This window comes from Mustela lutreola, chromosome 8 (assembly GCF_030435805.1).
Source record: "Mustela lutreola isolate mMusLut2 chromosome 8, mMusLut2.pri, whole genome shotgun sequence".
Taxonomy (NCBI): Eukaryota; Metazoa; Chordata; class Mammalia; order Carnivora; family Mustelidae; genus Mustela; species Mustela lutreola.
In genome coordinates, this window is record NC_081297.1 from 83329416 (window position 1) to 83348193 (window position 18778).

At 39.9% G+C, this 18778-nt stretch overlaps 1 protein-coding gene across 2 annotated transcripts in view; it reads left to right on the forward strand.

Moving 5' to 3' along the window:
* Positions 1-4550: 4550 nt before the first annotated feature.
* The window catches only part of STK38L (serine/threonine kinase 38 like), an 87180-nt gene continuing 72952 nt past the window's right edge, over positions 4551-18778 (forward strand). Inside the window, exon 1 of one of the 2 annotated variants that reach the window (XM_059185839.1) lies at positions 4551-4662. The gene's annotated coding sequence lies outside the window, so the exon portion shown is untranslated. The remainder of the gene's footprint in view (positions 4663-18778) is intronic. The other variant, XM_059185838.1, reaches the window with a different exon arrangement.

Below are 18778 nucleotides of genomic sequence, written 5' to 3' on the forward strand. Positions count from 1 at the left end.
GGGATAAACATCCTTGAAAGTGAATTTCTGCCCTTATCTCTTGCATATTTGAGGTGGTATCATAAACCCATTTAAAGTAGAGGGATTATCGTAACAGTAATAACTAACATTTACTGTGCGTGCTGTAAGTGGGTAAAACAAGATTTCTTGTTCTTGCTTTTGCTCTGTTGTGCTTCTTTTGTCTACTATTGGGAATCTGAGTGGTTGCCTTGGTCATTTGCTATCTGGCGTGACCTGAGGTAAGTCACCATAGCTCCCTGAGCCCCAGTTCCATTATCTGAAAACTGGGGATAGTAATACCTATCTCACAGGCTTATTGTAAAGATTAAATGAGATAGTACAAGTAAAGAACACAATGCTTGATACACAGACTCCGTAAACACTAGTTGCTCTTTAGTCTAAACATGGAGTGAATCAGGAATTAACATTACTCTTTCATTCACACAGAGGGGAGTGTTCAACCAGCCTGTCTTAATAGTCTCTTTCTCTCTTTTTAAAATTCTATTTATTTATTTGACAGAGAGAGAGAGAACAAGTAGGCAGAGAGACAGGCGGGTGGGGTGGGGGTGGGAAGCAGGTTCTCCACTGAGCAGAGAGACCAATGCGGGGCTCGATCCCAGGACCCCTGAGATCATGACCCGGGCTGAAGGCAGAGACTTAACCGACTGAGTCACCCAGGTGCCCCAATAGTCTCTCTTTTTAAATCATAATTTCTTACCCTTTAAAAAAAATTCTCCATACCATTTATATCTCCATTATTGTTCTTATTATTTGTCTCTTTTCTTTTTGTTCCTAAATTAGTCTTGCCAAATTTTTTCCTACATCCTTGACTTTTCAAAGAATCACCTTTCTGTTGTTACAGATCAATTTCAGTCTTTAAAAAAAATTTTTTCTCTTGCATCAGTTTCTGCCTTTATATTTTAGAACTGTATTTGAATTTGTTAAATATAATAGAATTTACAACCATTTGAAAAACAGAGTTGTAGCTAGGATGGATTACTATTTTCTTAAGATTTTATTTATTTATACGACAGAGAGATCAGAGTAGGCAGAGAGGCAGGAGGAGAAAGCAGGCTCCCTGCTAAGCAGAGAGCCCTACATGGGGCTCGATCCCAAGACCCTGAGATCATGACCTGAGCCAAAGGCAGAGGCTTAACCCACTGAGCCACCCGGGCATTCCTAGGATGGATTATGTTTTGATCTGTAATACATGGTGCACATAAGGGCTGTGAACCCCTGGAAGGGGTTTTGCACTAATCTTTACATCCTTCTACTTTCTTTAGATCTCTTTTCTTTTTCAAGTTTCCTGAGTTAAGAACTTGGTTCATCTGTTTTTACATTTTGTGTATTCTGTTAAATGCATTTAAAGCCTGCTTTGGCCATATCCCACAACTGCAAAGCTACATATATAGAAAAGCAGCTCTACTCACCCAGTGGAAAGATTTTATTAATAGTTTCCTTCTATTATTATTTACTGCCATCATTTGGCATTCATTGGCTACTTACTATGAGGCACGCCTAGAAGAGTAAGAGTAATAGTAAAGAGTCACTTTGAGGGTGTCTGGGTGGCTCAGATGGTTAAGCATCTGCCTTTAGCTCAGGTCATAATCCCAGTGTCCTGGGATCCATCCCCCCATCAGACTCCCTGCTCAGCGGGGGTTCTACTTCTGCCTCTCCCCCTGCTCGTGCCCTCTTTCTTTATCTCTCTGTCTCAAATGAATAAATAAATCTTTAAAAAAAGGAGTCACTTTGGTCAGGGAGCTTAAGATTTCCGCTTACATGCTGAAAACAAAAATCAGGTGAATTCTGAGAGCTGTAGAAGTTTTCAGCCACAATTTTTCTCACATTCCAGACCAAGATTTTAGCCTATCTATGTTTAACATAGATCTGGAGAAGAGGGAATAAGCAAAAGCTAAGGGATAAAAATTTATGTTTAGATGTAGTTTAATAAAGTTAGCAGTGGCCATGGTCTATATCTGTTAACTGAGTTTATTACCTGAATTTTGATCTAATGTCTGAGTGAGTTGATAGTAAGAGTTTTGGAAGAAACTACAAATAATTTGTTATTTAGGCCATGGGTTCTTACTTTGGGTCTATGAAACTTGATGAAGTAAACATATCCATAATATCCATACTTATAATTTAACATATATGCATATTTACATATTTTTTCCACTAAAGCCCAACTGTAAACGAGCATTTCTTCCATTATGCATGTACTCAGTAAACCACGGTAATACTAGCAACTTGTGACTTCATGCCCAAGAGAAATCATACATATTTTCTATCACATTAAAGTTGTTGCAGATATCTTAAATACTGTTTATGTTCTTTGCTACTGCAAAATTACTGTAGGTCCTGATCTTGTTATTTAATGCATTAATAAAGACACAAATGTGTAACTGTTATCTTTGACTGTGTAATAAATTAACCCCCAAATTAGGGGCTTAAATAACAAATACTTATTATTTCATGGTCTCTGTGGACCAGGAAACTGACATGGTTTAGCTGGGTCTGTGGCTCAGGGTCCCTTCCCAAGCTGCAATCAAGGGCTGCGTCACCTTGAGGCTCACCTAGGAAAGAATCTGCTTTCATGCTCACTCAGATTGTTGGCAGTTCTTCATGGGTTGCTGGACTGAGTGCCTCAATTCTTTGGTGGCTTCTGACCAGAGACCTCTCTCAGTTTCCTGCCAAGTGAGCCTTTCCATAAGATAGGTCACAGCATGGCAAGCTGGTTTCTACCAGAGTGAACACGGGAGAGAGCAAGAGAGGATAGCAAAGAAGGAAGCCAGATTCTTTTTGTAACTTACTTATGAGATGTGATATCCCATCAGTTCTGCCGTATTTTTTTCCCAGAACAAAATCACTAAACCCACACTCAAGTGGAGGGCATTGCACATGACAGGAATACCAGAACTGAGGATTATTGGGAATCATCTTAGAAACTGCCTATCACATAACTATATCACAAATTCACTTTTTAGTATTTTGATAACTGTATGCCAATAAAATCAATTTCCTTTGTAGCCCTAGAAAATTTATCTTATGCATTTAAGAACAATATTCTGAGAAAGGTCCCCAGACTTCACCATGTTTCCTGAAGGCCATATGACTTTAATTTATATCAGTTTAGGCACTTCAACAACTTCCTATGGGAATTTTTTAGAATAGCCTCAGTTTAGAATCTGAAGGTCAAAGCTTTAGCCTCCATATTATCCTACTCTGATACCCTAGACTAGTCCATATTACTCCAGTGCTATGAAAAACGTATGGCATAGTTGAAAGTGTAAATTTGATATAGAACACTCCATAAACTGTTCTCCATTCTACTCATTTGAATTAATATACGTATGTGGATAGTGAAAGGAGAGAGGTGTACAGGCCTTTGTCAAGCATGTTTGATCACAATTAAACCTCCTTATACTCATATATAGCATTTGTTACTTGAGTCTCAAAAGGACCATATGATATCGGTGGAACTGATATCCTCAAGAATGCATTAATTACAAAAGTAGTGCTTTTTCTGTTACCAAGTTATATATGAGAAAGCACAGGGCGTAAAAAAAGAGGGAGAGAGAGAGAAGAGAGAAGTGATGTCATGATGCTTCCCTATGTCCTTTGCATCTATCACTTCTTCTTGGTGAAACTAAAGATAATTATGCTTTTCACAAGTATAACACCAGTTTCATATACTGTCTTAGTAGTCTCTAAAGTCAAGGGTATTTTGTAACACTTCCAATATTCAGATCAAAGATGAATTTTTTGACAATAACTGTGAATGATTCTCTTATTTGGTTTGCCCAGTGTTTTCTCCAAAGTCAAATGCATCCTCTTCACAAAGCCATCCCTTTTGAGTTATACTGCAGGGACATTTCCCTCCTAGTTCTCAGATCCTAAAGCAGCCCAGTACTGTCAGTTATTTTAGATTTTCCAAGACCATCTAAGCAAGTTTTTCGTCGCTTTTCCAAATTTGAATCCCTTTCAAGCCTTTGCAGTGGAGTCGTGGTGAGATGGAAAAGGGTCAAAGAACTTGGGAGGCTTTTAGATCCCACAGCTACTGATTAAGCAAATTGGTCAGCCAAGCCATCTTTGTTAACCACCCTTTCCTAATCTGCAAAATGTGTGGATTCGTGGGGATTATCTCCAGACCTCTTTCCATTTCTTTGCTTTACATTGTGACTTACTCTTTGCATTACATTGGTAAGTATTAAGGAAAACTCTGTCACTTAGGACTAATATGGCACCACACTGGAACTCTCTCAAGGACCAGCTTTTGAACCAGCTTTGAATACAGAAAAGGTAAGTGAGGTGAGGTTGATGAATGAGGGAAGTAGTGACTGCCAAGTTCACTGCTCCAGGGCCATCAGGAATTCACAAGGAGGAGGTGGGCGGGGCAGACGAGCCGGCGTTGACGACAGAAGGCTACTTCCGGCTGTGGTGCGTATGACGTCAGGGCCGAGCCTGACCGGCCCAGCCACCGAGAAGCCGAGGAGGGAGGGCTCGCGAGAGTTCAGGAAGGCCGCCCCGAGATTCCGGCGCGGCCGCGGGTGCCACCTCCCGGGGGCGGGGCGAGGGCGGAGCGGGCAAAAGGGAGCGGACGGGCCGCGGACCGGCTGCGGTCCGTGCGGAGGCTGAGCCGGCCGCGGGCGCGACCGGAGGCAGGTGAGTACGCGGATGCGGCGCGCGGCGGCCGCGGCTGGGAGTCCCCGCTCGCGGCGCGGGCCCCAACTCTGCGAGCAGGAGCCGGAGGAGATCTTCGGTGTCTTTGGGGGTCCAGCGACAGCCGGGCTAATGTCGGGGCTGGCAGTGTCTCTCCAGAGAAGCTCCAGCGACGGCCTTGGCCCTCTGGTTCCCCGAGGTGATACTAGTCCCGCGTCCCCGGAGAGGTAGCCGCGAGCCCCGGGAGGAATCTTTGGGCTTCCCTGCCCCTCTCCCCTTGCACTCCTCGGCCCCGGAGCACCCCGATCCCGGTCCCTGCCTGGGCTTCATAAACAATAACAAATGTCGCGGAACCTCCGCTGGTGCCCCCCGCTCGCCCGTCCCGTGCCCTCCAGCCGATGTCTCCGAGAAGGAGGATTCCAGGCATGGCTCAAATTGTGGGGGCTGCTTGTGTACCGTTCCTAAAAACTGATGCGTCAGATTGCTAAACAGTTCTCAGATCGACACAACACGGTAAAGCCTGCTAGCTCCCAGAAGCACGGAGTGTTCAACGCCGGTCTCAAAATCGGTCCCTGCCCCTGGCCCCGTAGACCCTCCTTTCAACATCATTTTCTCCCACTCCCCTTTTTTCTCTTTACTGTCGGGGGCAGACGAGGGCTTGTTTGCTAAGGGAATAGGAAAGGTTGTACCCGGTCGAGCAGGAGACGTTTCATCTTTAAAAAGTTATCAGGTCGACGGCAAGGGAACAAACTTTATTTTCAAAACCGGTGGCCTCCCGTTTACTGATGCTGCTTTTGTTTTGTGGGATCACTTTTCGGATTGCAAGTTTGGAGGAAGGATATAAAAAGAAATTGGGGGGTGGGGAGACAGCTAGAGGTGCTGGAAGTGGTGGCTTGTCCAAAAGCTGTGAAGCTGTTCTCACTTGGTAAAATGCAGAACCAACGCTCTTGTCTGTTTCACGTAACTTGTGATAAGTTTTGACAGAAGTCAGTTGCTGGGAAAAGGCCTCAATATTAGTTTTCTTACGGCTAAAGTCTGAGAAGACAACTCTTACGGTTTTAATTTGTGCCTCCTAGTTGTAAGATGGGAGTGAGACCTTGTCTTCAAGGGGGTGGGGATGGGGTAATTTGTCAGGTCTCCCTACTTTAAGGCAGGATCCATTGTTGCTTAAGCCCAATTTTACTTACCCTGTACAGACTTTTTTTGTTTCAGTCATATATGTATATAGGATACTGGGAACCTCTTTGTCTTTGATCAACCTTTTTTTTTTTGCCTCAGGATATATAAAACAATTAAGTTTATTATACTCTCCCCGTAGCTGAGAGGTATTATAGGTGAATTAGCCACCATTGTGACTGTTTGAGGAAGAGAAATTAGTTCAACATACGTTGTTAAATTGTGATTACCTTTGTTGATCGCATGGGTTCATTAAAGTACTTTTGTGTGAAAAATCCTGATCTCAAAAGTAAAAAAAAAAAAAAAAAAAAAAAGGTTTGATGTAGCTTAGCTTTGCGTTTTCTCCTGGTTAAGATGGCTGATAATGTTTTCCATTTGGCTGAGATGTGTTTAGGATGAGAAATAAATTGGGTGTAGTTTTTGTACTCCTTTGAAAGGTCCTGCCAGTGAGGAATGAAAAAAATGAGAAAAGCTACATTAAATGGGTGCAATTCTTTTTCAGTCTTCTGTTTTTTAGTTTGTTTTAAAATGGGTCAAAGAATAGAGACTAGGAAAATTTGTGCAAATGAATAGGTGTCCTTGGCAGTTTTTATGCTGAAAAATTAATTTCAAAAGGTAGAACACTATAAAACCGGAGGAAAATTTGTAGAAAATGCATTCAGTTCAGTCACTTGTTTTCAGAAAAGTTCTGTTCTCTCAAAGTGAGGGCAACATCATTGTGTGAGTGAAGTTGGATAATACTTTAGAAAGTGTTTTCTCAGTGATCCGGAATAAGTTGGAGGCTTGTTATGTTTTGGGGGCAGGGCGGGGGCGGGGTGCTTTTTTTTTTTTTTAAGAGGGAAAAGAGGACACAAATCAAAGCCAGAATGATTTGCATCTCAATGTAATGTTAAAATGATTTTATTTTACATAAATAGTGTTGGGTGAATGAAGCAAGCATATTGTCTTCTAGCAGCCCCAGGATTACATTAAAATCAGCAGATGGGCAAGTTATGATTAGGTTAGACTTGACATATGCAGAAATTATGCTACTGTATTTTTATATTAAAAGTACCATGGGCTTTTTTGAATGAAATAATGCGAATAAGCTTTTAAGGTATAAGAATTTAAAAAAAAATAGTTAAAAAAAATCCTTAGCTGTTTAAACATATTAAATCAATCCTTCTTTCCTCCCTCTCTCTCCACACCCACAAAATTTTGTTTAAGTCTTAAGAGCTCTGATTTAGCAAGGTAAGACCAGTATTTAAGTGTACTGGTTACATAAAGCTCCGGTCTCCAGGTAAAGATTTCTTAATTGACAGGGTATGATTGTTCAGAACCTTTAGAGAGAGGGAAAAGAAGGACAGCAGTGAACAATATTTGCTGTCTGAAGTACTCAGATGAGCTGTCATCTCTGTCTTTAGAGAGACACAATCTAATGTGAGGGAAATGGACCCAAATAACTGTAATACACATGCATTTTGTGGAGAAGCCTAAGAGGGAGGGATTAAATTCTACTAGATCAATTAAGGAAGGTTTTGAATAGGAAAAGGCGTTTGTTTAGATGATTTGATGATCTAGTCATGATAATCATAATAAGTAAACCCTTTATATAATGCTGATTGCTGCTAGAACCTTACATGTACTAATACCTGGGTTTAATTCCAATAACAACTGTACAGAGTAGGTATTTTTTATTATTTCCGTTTTGTAGACAGGGTAACTGAGGTATCAAGACCAAATAACTGGAAAATGATAGAATAAGGGTTCCAGCTCAAGCATTCTGGCTTATACCTGTATATCTCTGCTTAATCTCTATTCTTATTTTCTCTTCCATTCTTGATGGTCTTTCTCAGGTCTTTTTAAAAAAAATTAATTCAGGAAAATACATTTATCTGGCACACGTAGATTTAGTGGTCAGTTTTGTAGAAAGAGCTTCAAAATAAACAACACCCAGGTAGGTAAGTTATTTTTGGAATGTGAAATAATCAATTGCAAGAAATTGCTCTTGGTGCAAAGTAATTGTAACCTTTGAGTGGGACTTTTGATAAATTTGACTTATTACCTAGTACCATACCCATACGGATTTAGAAATGAGAAACTGTAACTATACTAACTCCTTTGCCTAATGGAATGTTTGAATCATAGTATATTTTGGCTTATAACTTAAATAAAAAATCACTTGGCACTGGGTATTTTTTGGATTGAATTGTGAAGTTGGAATTTAGTTAATGATTGATAGTCTTAGCCCTTCTAGTTTTTATTTCCACAAGCAGCTAAATATATTATGCCTGAATCAGGGTGGGTTTTTTTTCCTTTTTTTTAAAAAAAGATTTTACTTTTAAGCAGTCGCTACGCCTGATACAGGGCTCAAAATCACAACCCCTAGATTGAGTTGTATGCTCTTGACTAAGCCAGCCAGATGCCCCATGAATCAGGGTTTTGAATAGAGTGTGGTACATGTATAAAATAAGAGAAGCTCAGTCACCGATACTTTCTGTTAGGGCACTTTTGAAAGCTCTTTGGGATTGTAAAATAAAAGGTGCCATAGAAATGCACCCTGCCTCTTGTAGACCTACTCAGTAAATGCTTTTTTGTTGAATGAATGGTCCAAATAATTTTATTAATGAAGTTCCAAGAAAAGTTCACGTTTGTAATTGGTTATCAAAGTACTGGGATCACAGTAAACTCAAGTGGATTTAAAGTTTAGGAGAGAAAGTATATCTCGGCAGTGATAGAGGTACTGTCTATTAAGATGCAGATACATCAGCTCCTTTGTCCATGTCTTGATTGACCAAACTCATCATAGCGTTCCAGACGCACATTTTCTGAGATTGAATATAGTAAGTGTCCTCTCCTTGTCTGAGTCGGGTAAGATGGTAGAAAACGCCCACAGTAGTATAATTTATGGTTGATGAGCTTAAAATCTAATAGGGAGAGTAGAAGAACTAAAGCCAGGATTTAAGCTCATATATTATTATTACAATTAGACAAAAATGGCAAAACAAATTTAAATATATATGTATATGGGTATACATATATATGTATTTTTACACAGCTTAAATTAATAATGATGGTTGTATTATTTCCATTTACCACCACCTGACTGACAAAAATTTTTAGGATCTTCAGCCCATAATTTCATGCAGGTACTTAAATTTTTTTTTATTAAATTTTTAAGATTTTATTGATTTATTTATTTGAAAGAGAGAGAGAGCACACATCTGAGGAAGTTGCCGGGAGGGCAGAGGGAGTGGGAGAGAGAGAACGTTAAGCAGACTCCACGCCCAGGGCAGAGCCTGATTCAGGGCTCCATCTACAACCCTGAGATCCTGACCTGAGCTGAAATCAAGAGTTGGATGCTTAACTGACTGAGCCACCCAGGTGCCCCTCATGCAGATACTAAGACAATTATGCTTTGTTATTAAAAAAAAAAAAAAAAAAAAGGAAAGAAAGAAAGTTAACATTTTTCTAAGTACAGGTTTGGTTTTGAAAGGTTATTCTTAATAAAGAGGGGTGTGAGCCGATGCCTCAGAGGGAAATCAGATATTCTCTCACCTCCTTGCTGGTAGAAATTTGGGGGCATCTTTTCCCCTAATAGACGAGTCTTGTCTCTGTTGAACATCCACTGAGACAGGTAGCTTATCTCTTAGATGATCTCTGCACAGGTCTTACAGAAGACCTTAGCAGTGCCAGTTCATACGGTGAGCTGATCATTCACACTGATGTTGGGTAAATTCAAAAAGGCCTCGAACTTTGGCAGTTTTGCAATAGTAGTACTTCTGCTATGCTTAGTTTTTAAACTGTTAAACAAGCTCCTTGCCTTCTTCAGACCAGTTGACGACTGATGTTGATTCTCTGGCCACACATGTCGCTTTCTTGTTTGCCTTGTCTTTTGCTGATTCTTCCTGATTCCACAGGCATAGACGTTATTACAACTTATAAGTCTGATCCCCCATACATAGGCAGCATCCAGTGTTAGCCCCTACCTCTTGTTTCTCATACCTTTCCCCTTGTTTTCTTACCTTTTACAATTATTCGCTGTGTCTATCTGATTCCTAATTTCGGAACACTTTTCTTACTTTTGCAATTACTAAAGATGATGGAGTTAAAAATTACTTAACACCGAAAATCAACCACAAATACAACAACTTCCCCAGGATAAAGAACAAGATAACAGAAACCTAAATGACTATGCATGGTTGTTAATGCCATCTATTTTTGGCAAGCCGAGTTGGTGTGCCTTTGCTATGGAGCCTAGCTTTCATTCTGCATAGGAAAAGTTAAAAAATCAAAAGTTTGGAAATAGGAGAGTGTTGGTACACATCACTGAGCCCTTTTTGTCCTTGGTGGTGGGGGTCTTGCTCTGTCTACATGTAGTCATGGTTGTTCTGCTTTTATGACTTTGAGAATTTGGCTACAAAATCTGTAGATTTCTGTAGAGTTCTGTAGATTCTTCAGCAATCCTGGAGACACGGTATGGCATTTGTTACATAGAATATGAAAAATGCTTTGTGTAATCTATGTTTCTCAAACTTGGTCTCCCAACAGGAATTTATAGACTTAGCTCTCTGTCACCTTCCCTTCTGACATGTTCTTGGCTCTTTTTTCTTCCTGAATGTCACCAGTCAGTGTACAGGTCTAATAATAATTTTATCAACAACAGTAATCACTCACTTATTGCTTACTATGTATAAGACATAATGCTAAGGACTCTATATAAGTATCATCTCATTTAATCCCTGAGGCAACCGTATGAGTTATTTCTGCTTACCCATGAGGAAACTCGAGTCTTTGGAGAAGTAACCAGGGTCATGTGGGTAGATAGTGAATGATGGAGTTTGAACTTGATCCCTGAGATCCAGTTTGCTTTCTCTTACATTGCTTTATTTTATTTAAAAAACGTCTCCTCTGCTGTTGCCTTCTTCTAGTCCCACCTGAGTTTTCTTTCTTTCCTTCCCTTCCTCCCGTTTTTAGGAATTATTTACAGTTTTGCATGTCAAACAAATCTTTTTAGAAGAAGTAGATAGAAATAATTCAGTTCTACTCATATTTCCTGTAGAGGGGGACTTGCTCTTAGAGAGAGCTTACAGTAGGAAGAATTCTAGTTGTAACACCTTATATTTGTATTGTGCTTTAGAGTTACCTAAAGCATTTGTTGTCACATATCCTCCTAGAATCCTCCCTTTAACTCAAGTCCTTAGATTAAAAGATGCTACACACACTTTCCCAAAGACTGCAAAGTTAGTTGATGAGACACAGTTCTTGCTCTCAGCAATTCTAATGTGAAGTAAATGATATAATCAAATGTTCTGACTTCATTCAAGCCAATTAAGAGCAGATAAATATCATTACAGCACAGCAGTTTCTTTCTTTCTTTTCTTTCCTTTCCTTTTTTTTTTTTTTTTAAGATTTTATTTATTTGACAGAGAAAGAGATCACAAGTAGGCAGAGAAGCAGGCAGAGAGAGAGGGGAAAGCAGAGCCTGATGCCATCTCGATCCCAGGACCTTGAGATCATGACCTGAGCCGAAGACAGAGGCTTCATGCATTGAGCCACCCAGGCACCCCAGCACAGCAGTTTCTTAAAGGGCATTATAGTTTTGAGATTTGAGCTTCCTTTTTGGTCAAAATTGAGAAGTTAGAATTTTAGTTCTGCATTTTAAATCATGAAATTTCAAAGTGCTCCATCCCTGTGATTCAGGTGAATGGTGGTTAAGTTGCTTCCTACCTCATCCTGCGTACAAGTGTGGCATTTAACTAAAAGATTACAGTGAAGGAATAGGGCAGAGGGAGGACAGATTATCATTTCAGAAGTGAAATTGGAGAGATGGAGATCCTAACAAGGGCTTGATGAGGTATCTTATAGTGTCACTATTGTAGGAAATTGGATGTCAGCTTTAGAGAATGGACAAGCTTCATGTATTGAACTCTGGCAAGTTGTATTATTTGAGAGATCAGAGAGCTTATTCAATGATCTATCTTTGGAATTTTATCTTGTGCCAGTATCTTGTTTGACTAAATTTAATTTTTACTAAATTGAGTATTTTTTTTCTTAGTTAAGCATTTGCCCATTAAGTTGGCCCCAGGGTGGAAACACCACACCATGTTTGCACTTTATAGTTTTTTGGTATTTGTCAGCAGAGGCTGGTTGCCTGGTTTATAGCAAGAGGGAGTTGCCTTTTATTGTGTTTTTACAATAGAGATCCATTTCATTTGGACACATCTTTCAAATCTGGTTGAGGATATTCTCCATATGTCCACTATTATCTAGCCAAACTGAAAAGACTTTTTCTATTTTTGTGGCTAGAGTGGAAAAATTTCCATCCAAATTGCATGTATTTGGCCTATCAATGTTCTTAATACTGGCAAATCCTAAAGGAGCCACAGACTCATAATATTTTAGTGAGGTTAATCATCATAATTCAACATTTATCGTCTATTTGCAGTGCACTGTATGAGGTACCGTGCAAAATAGAGATGAGTGAAATATATTGCACTTCTACTTAGAAAGGTTCTATCCAGTAGGAGACATAATGTATGGGTACAAATAAACTGTAATTCAAACAGAAAGTGATAAGTGAATGGCAGGGCGCTATGGGAGCAGAGGAAGAAGGGATTTCTTCTGGCTGGAGAGATTAGGAAGACTTCCCATATAAAGTGAAATATGAATTGGCTATTTAAGAGTGAAGGCCAGGCCAGGAAGAGGGATTAGCATGAATTGGATCTATCTCTATAACACCTGATAAATTATATGTTAATTATTTACTTTTCTCTCTGCCCTATTGGATTTCAGCCCACAGAGCTTTGAGAACAGGTGTTTTTCAGAAAGCTTTTCATTCTTTGCATCATCAACTGTTCAATGTGGTACATTTAATTAAAGTCATACTTTAGTAATAATACAGTGACAGTAGTGTATTTGGACTTCATTCAAGGGAAGAGGGACCAGAAATGAGAAGAGCAATGAAGAGACTATTTATATTTATTTAAAATTTTTTTTAATTTGAGTATAGTTGACACATGATGGTACATTAGTTTCAGGTGTACAACATAGTGATTCAATTTCCCTATATGTTATGCTCAAGACCTGTGTAGCTACCATCTGTCACCAACACAATACCATTACAATATCAATGACTACGTCCCCTATGCTGTGTGTTTCATCCCTATGACTTATTCATTCCATAACTGGAAGCCTGTGCCTCCCACTATCCTTCACCCATTTTGCCCAGCCCTACCCCTCCCCTCTGGCAACCATCAGTTCTCTGTATTTATAGGCTTGATTCTGCTTTTTGTTTATTATTTGTTTTGTTTTTTAGATTCCACAAATAATTGATATCCTATGGTGTTTGTCTTTCTCAGTCTGACTTATTTCACTAGGCATAATGCTCTCTAGGTCCATTCATGTTGCAAATGACATGATCTCATACTTTTTTATGACTGAGTAATATTCCACTGTATGGATATATGACATCTTCATTCATCTATTTATGGACACTTGGGTTTTTCCATATCTTGGCTATTGTAAATAATGCTGAAATAAACATAGGCATGCATGTATCTTTCTAAATTTGTATTTTTGTTTTGAAGGGACTAAATGACCTAGGAGATAAATAATAAAGTTCTAAACTGGGTAGGATTGGAAAAGAGAGACTTGGATGGATAGTTGTTGCTCCTCCATCTTGAGACCGAGGGATTTCTTTCACTGTGTGAATTACCTGTGAGGTACACGTCATGTACCAGGAGATACAGAGATGGAAGGACCTGGTGGTCCCTCAGACAGCAGGCAGGGAACTAGAGAGCCACACTCGCAGGGATAGAAATAATTGCAATAGCACATGGCTGCTGTAATAAAGGAACAGTAAGAGGAGCAGCTAAGGAGAATGAACACCTGTTTAGGAAAATCAAAGAAGCCTTCCAGGGAGGTGGTAGTGTGTGAGCTTAAACTTGAAGGGTGAGTAGGAGTTTTTCAGGCCAAAAGGCAGCAGGAGGCCATGATGGCATAGAGATCTAAGAGACTGTTTAGAGAGCCACAAGATCCTGGGTTATTTTAGTGTTGGGACGTGAGGCTAGATAGGATAAATGGACTTGTCTTAATAGAGTAGCATTTTACTTGCCATTTTTTTTAGTCTTCTTTTTCGAAGATTTTATTTATTTCAGAGAGTGAGAGAGAGAGCGTGCATGGGCATGAGCAAGGGGGAGTGGTAGGTAGGGGGAGAGGGAGAAGCAGACTCCCTGCTGAGCAGGGAACTCTTCCTGAGGCCTGATCCCAGGACCCTGAGATCCTGACCTGAGCTGAAGGCAGATGCTTAACCCACTGAGCCACCCAGGTGCTTCTGCCATGTCTTTTGTTTGCTTGTTTGTTTAAATATATTTATTTTATCCAGTTCTAGCACTCTGAGCTTTTGTGAGGAAGTATTTCTAGTGCCTCTTATAGCCTAGTGGAGGTAACTCTGCTGTGCTTCCCACTCCTAGCCCGCAAGTATACTTCCAGTAATAAATTTCTCTTGTTTCCACTTAGTGAAATTAAGCAGAAAAGGTGATGAATGATACCAATAGCCAGAGAGATGAATAGGGAAAGCAATGCACTGAAACCCTTTCCTCTGATGAATGCCCAGAGCCACTAGGGTTGTCCTCTAAAGAGAATACAGCGTAGAGCATAGCTCCAAGCACTTGACTCAGGGGAGGGGACTGTGGTAGGAACACAATTATTTACCTTTCCCATAAAGTTTTATGGAACCTATGAAAATTTCCCAGAACTGTAATATCTAGTGCTAAAGTCCTTTTGTTCTGGTTCCGGCCTTGATATTTTTAAAATCTTTTTTACTCTGACCCTTACTATACTTCATAAATTAGCATGACTTAAACTTTAAATGGTCTTAAATGTGGGTCCTGGTTTGTTCCGCTCCCACTTTTCTGGGCTTCCAAAATCTGCATTGACTCCCTGCTAAGCAGAGAGTCTGCTTCTCCCTCTCCCTCTGCTCTCATTCGAGCTCTTCCTCTCTCCCTGTCTCTTTTTCCCTCTTTCTTTCTCCAAAAATAAAACCCTCTTAAAAAAAAAAAAAGAAAGAGGGGCACCTGGGTGGCTCAGTGGGTTAAAGCCTCTGCCTTCATCTCAGGTCATGATCCCAAGGTCCTGGGATGGAGCCCCACATCGGGCTCTCTGCTCCACAGGGAGCCTGCTCCCTCCTCTCTCTCTACCTGCGTCTCTGCCTACCTGTGATCTTTGTCAAATAAATAAATAAAATCTTTAAAAAAAAAAACCTGCATTGGCAAATTATGATTCTGAACTATGTGTACATAATCTATATTAGACCGCCAGAACTAGGAAGCTAGGTTTCTTTTTTCACATAGGTTTCTTTTCTACAGCCACTTATCCTTTCTGTCTTGTGCGCTGCTGAAACAGAATATAGCTGTTTTCTAAGGACAATCAAAAAGTTAATTAGAATTATATCCATTGTATTCTAGGCTGGGGCTTGGCAGCTGTGTTAGGTTTAGTGCCATTAGTGGGAATAATCAAAGTTTCTGGGCACTACCAAGAGGAAAGTGAAAGACAAGAGGGACAAGAAAGAGAAGGCTTGCAGAGTGTCAGGGGAGGGATAGGGTAGGAGCTGGAGAAATGTTTAGAAGGGGTCAAATACCTCTGACACCTGTTCCAGGTGCCACTTAGTGGGACATGTGCCATATTTTAAGATTAAGTTGGACCACCAGTAATCATGTCTGGAAATACGCTGGGTGTATTGTTATGCCAAAAACGACAGTTTGTTTTAATAAAATATTTCTGGATTTAATAAAAACAAAATTTGTATATATACCTGTGCCTCTGTCTTTAGTATTGAGTAGAAGGGGAAACAGAAATCAGTAATTTTTAAATATTAGTGAAAGTTACAGTACACTTCTGAAAGGTAGTAAAACATTTAAGATTTAAAACCACAGATTACATATCTAGCCCCCATCAGGCAGAGGTGGCCAAAAGGGAAGGGAAGCATAAGTAGGAAAATGTGTTTGGATAAGACTGTGTATTCATCCTACTCATATAACAGGACCCACAGAAGGAAAAACAGGGTGAGAAATTAGATCTAGAGGCTGTGGTCTCCTGTCCAGGTAACCCAAGTACATTTCACTTTCAGGAAACAAGAAGCTTTAATTCTTCAAAACGTTTTTCCATGACCAGCTAACAAAGCCAAAGAAAAAAAATAGGCACAATTTTAGTGTTTCTGTAATGATGATAAAAAGTTATTTCTCAGATTGTGAGAAATACTGGATTGAATGAAAGCCTTTGGCTCATGTTCAAAGCTGACAGCTGCTGTAGAGGTCAGAGAGTCAGATTCTCTACTGTGTGTTCTCTCTAATCCTTGACAAGTGGACGGCTTGTCTATGTCTACATATTTTAGTACCTTGCTGAGACAAGGAATTCAGCAGTTTACAGGTTACCTAACTTTCATTTCTTTTGGTGGCCAGTGTTCTCTAGCCTTTTGCCCTGATCCTCTTTCCTTCTCCCTCCACATGCTCTGGTTGCCGGATGATCTCACGTGCTCTGATGTCATTAGGGACCACTCTCTCATAATCACTTAGAAATCTGTGTATCTGCTCAGACCTCTTCTGAGCCTGGGACTGTGTTGTCCATCTCCTTCCTAGAATATATAATATTTAAGATGTTGACCTCACTTTTCCAGCTCTGTAAATGTGAATTGTTTTGTGTGTGTCCAGAAATAATTAGGATTATGGAAATTTATTTATGATTAGCAAGTGACCAAGAGACTACTATATAAACACAAGAATGCCAGTTAATGAACTTATTAATATAATGGTGAATAGAATGGAAGCATGCATCATTTGGCCAACACACTGTCACCCAGTAGGACAGTCTTCATGGCAAGTGTCAATAAGCCATGATAGCTTGATGGAGCGTCTTTTTTTATAAGGATGCCTCTGCCCACTGCTACTTTGGATATGGGCAGCTCATTTTAATTTGGGGCAGTGTTAGAGGAACACAGGCAAAATCTTGCATGTTAAACTCCTGCTTTCTTCCCCCCAGATTAATATAACTGTTATTAATGTAACTGTTAACACAGTTTATTTAGCCAGAAGAAAATAAAACTGATAGGGTTTCAGTTTTCTTTCTTTCTTTTTCTTTCTTTTTTTTTTTTTTTTAGGATTTATTTATTTACTTATTTTATATATATATATAGAGAGAGAGGGAGATCACATGAGTGGGAGGGGGAGAGAATCTCAAGCAGACTCTGTGCTGAGCATGGAGCCCAGTGTGGGGCTTGATCCCATGACCCTGAGATCACAACCCGAGCTGAAACCAAGAGTCAGATGCTTAACTGAGGCACCCAGGTGCCCCACAAGGTTTCAGCTTTCTTTTATTTATTTATTTATTTATTTATTTATTTATTTGACAGACAGAGATCACAAGTAGGCAGTGAGGCAGGCAGAGAGAGAGGAAGGGAAGCAGGCTCCCTGCTGAGCAGAGAGCCATGTGGGGCTCGATCTCAGGACCCTGGGATCATGACCTGGGCCAAAGGCAGAGAGGCTTTAACCCACTGAGCCACCCAGGTGCCCCAGGTTTCAGCTTTGTTAATTCACATTCTAATCCTACCTCCCGGAAACTACATCCTGTTCAGTTTTTTTTTTTTTTTTTTTAAAGATTTTTATTTATTTGACAGACAGATCACAAGTAGGCAGAGAGGCAGGCAGAGAGAGAGAGAGAGGAGGAGGCAGGCTCCCTGCTGAGCAGAGAGCCCGATGCGGGACTTGATCCCAGGACCCTGAGATCATGACCTGAGCCGAAGGCAGAGGCTTTAACCACTGAGCCACCCAGGCGCCCCTCCTGTTCAGTTTTGATCGGAGTTGGGTATTCCAGATATTTTCAGTCACACATTCTTTTGGAATTACTTATGTTGATAGCTAATTTCTACCACTCTATTTGATTCATGCTGATATTACTCCCAGAGGGTGATTTAATTTTCAAATTAGGTGGGCATTTCGCCTTGGCCTTTTGTACTGACTATAATGTATTGCCAAGTATTGCAAACTTCTCCAGGTATGAGCTGACCAGTACAGTGTACAGTATGACATTCACCTTCCTTTGTCTTGACCTTATATGTCTATTAGCTTAGCCTAATAGTAAGATTGCATAGATGGCCATTTTACATTTTTAGTTTATATCAAGCTTTATTCAACAGAAATCTTTAGTTGTTCTTTATATATATAGTGGTTTGTCACCATTTGTGCCAGCATTTCATTTTTTTGAATCCAAGCATAATTCTTTACCTTTTCTCTATAAATTTCATTGGTTAAAGTTAATTTTTCGTTAAAATTGTTTTGGATTTTGACTCCACTGTGCCCTGTCTGATTATTCTCTCCCGATTCCAGTTTGGGATGAAGACTTTGAAAAGAATACATCTGATAAGGATCAAACTTTATCCATTTCATTGATAATATAACTACCCAAGCCCAGTGAGCCTTGCAGAACTTACTTAAGATGACTCTTAGTTTTGTTGCTTAATCAGTTATAAATGTATCCAATACTCAGTCCATTTTTCTTCATCTTTCTCCCTTCCTCACCCTAAAAAAAATTGGAGAATGGGTCTTGATGGGTACCTTTCAGAGTCATAGAGATTATTTGTCCTTAAGATTTGCCAACAAAGGAAGTAAGTTACTTGGCAAGATGTTTTCCTCCCGAATCTGTGTACATTTTTAGTGATCACCCATCTTTGTCTGTTCAAAAGCCATCTGCTTTATTATCTATTCTAGAATTTTCCTCAGGCTGGATGATAAGCACAACAATGAGTGTTTTGTAACATTTTGTAATGTCCATTTTCTTTTGTAATGCTCATGTTCGTTCCTCATTTTGAAAGATTGGGCAGTTTGTCTCCTGTCTTTCAGCGCAGCTCTCTGGTCCTCATGGTTTATCTGAGTATGTAGAGCATGTGGGCCTGAGATAGCAAACCAATCAG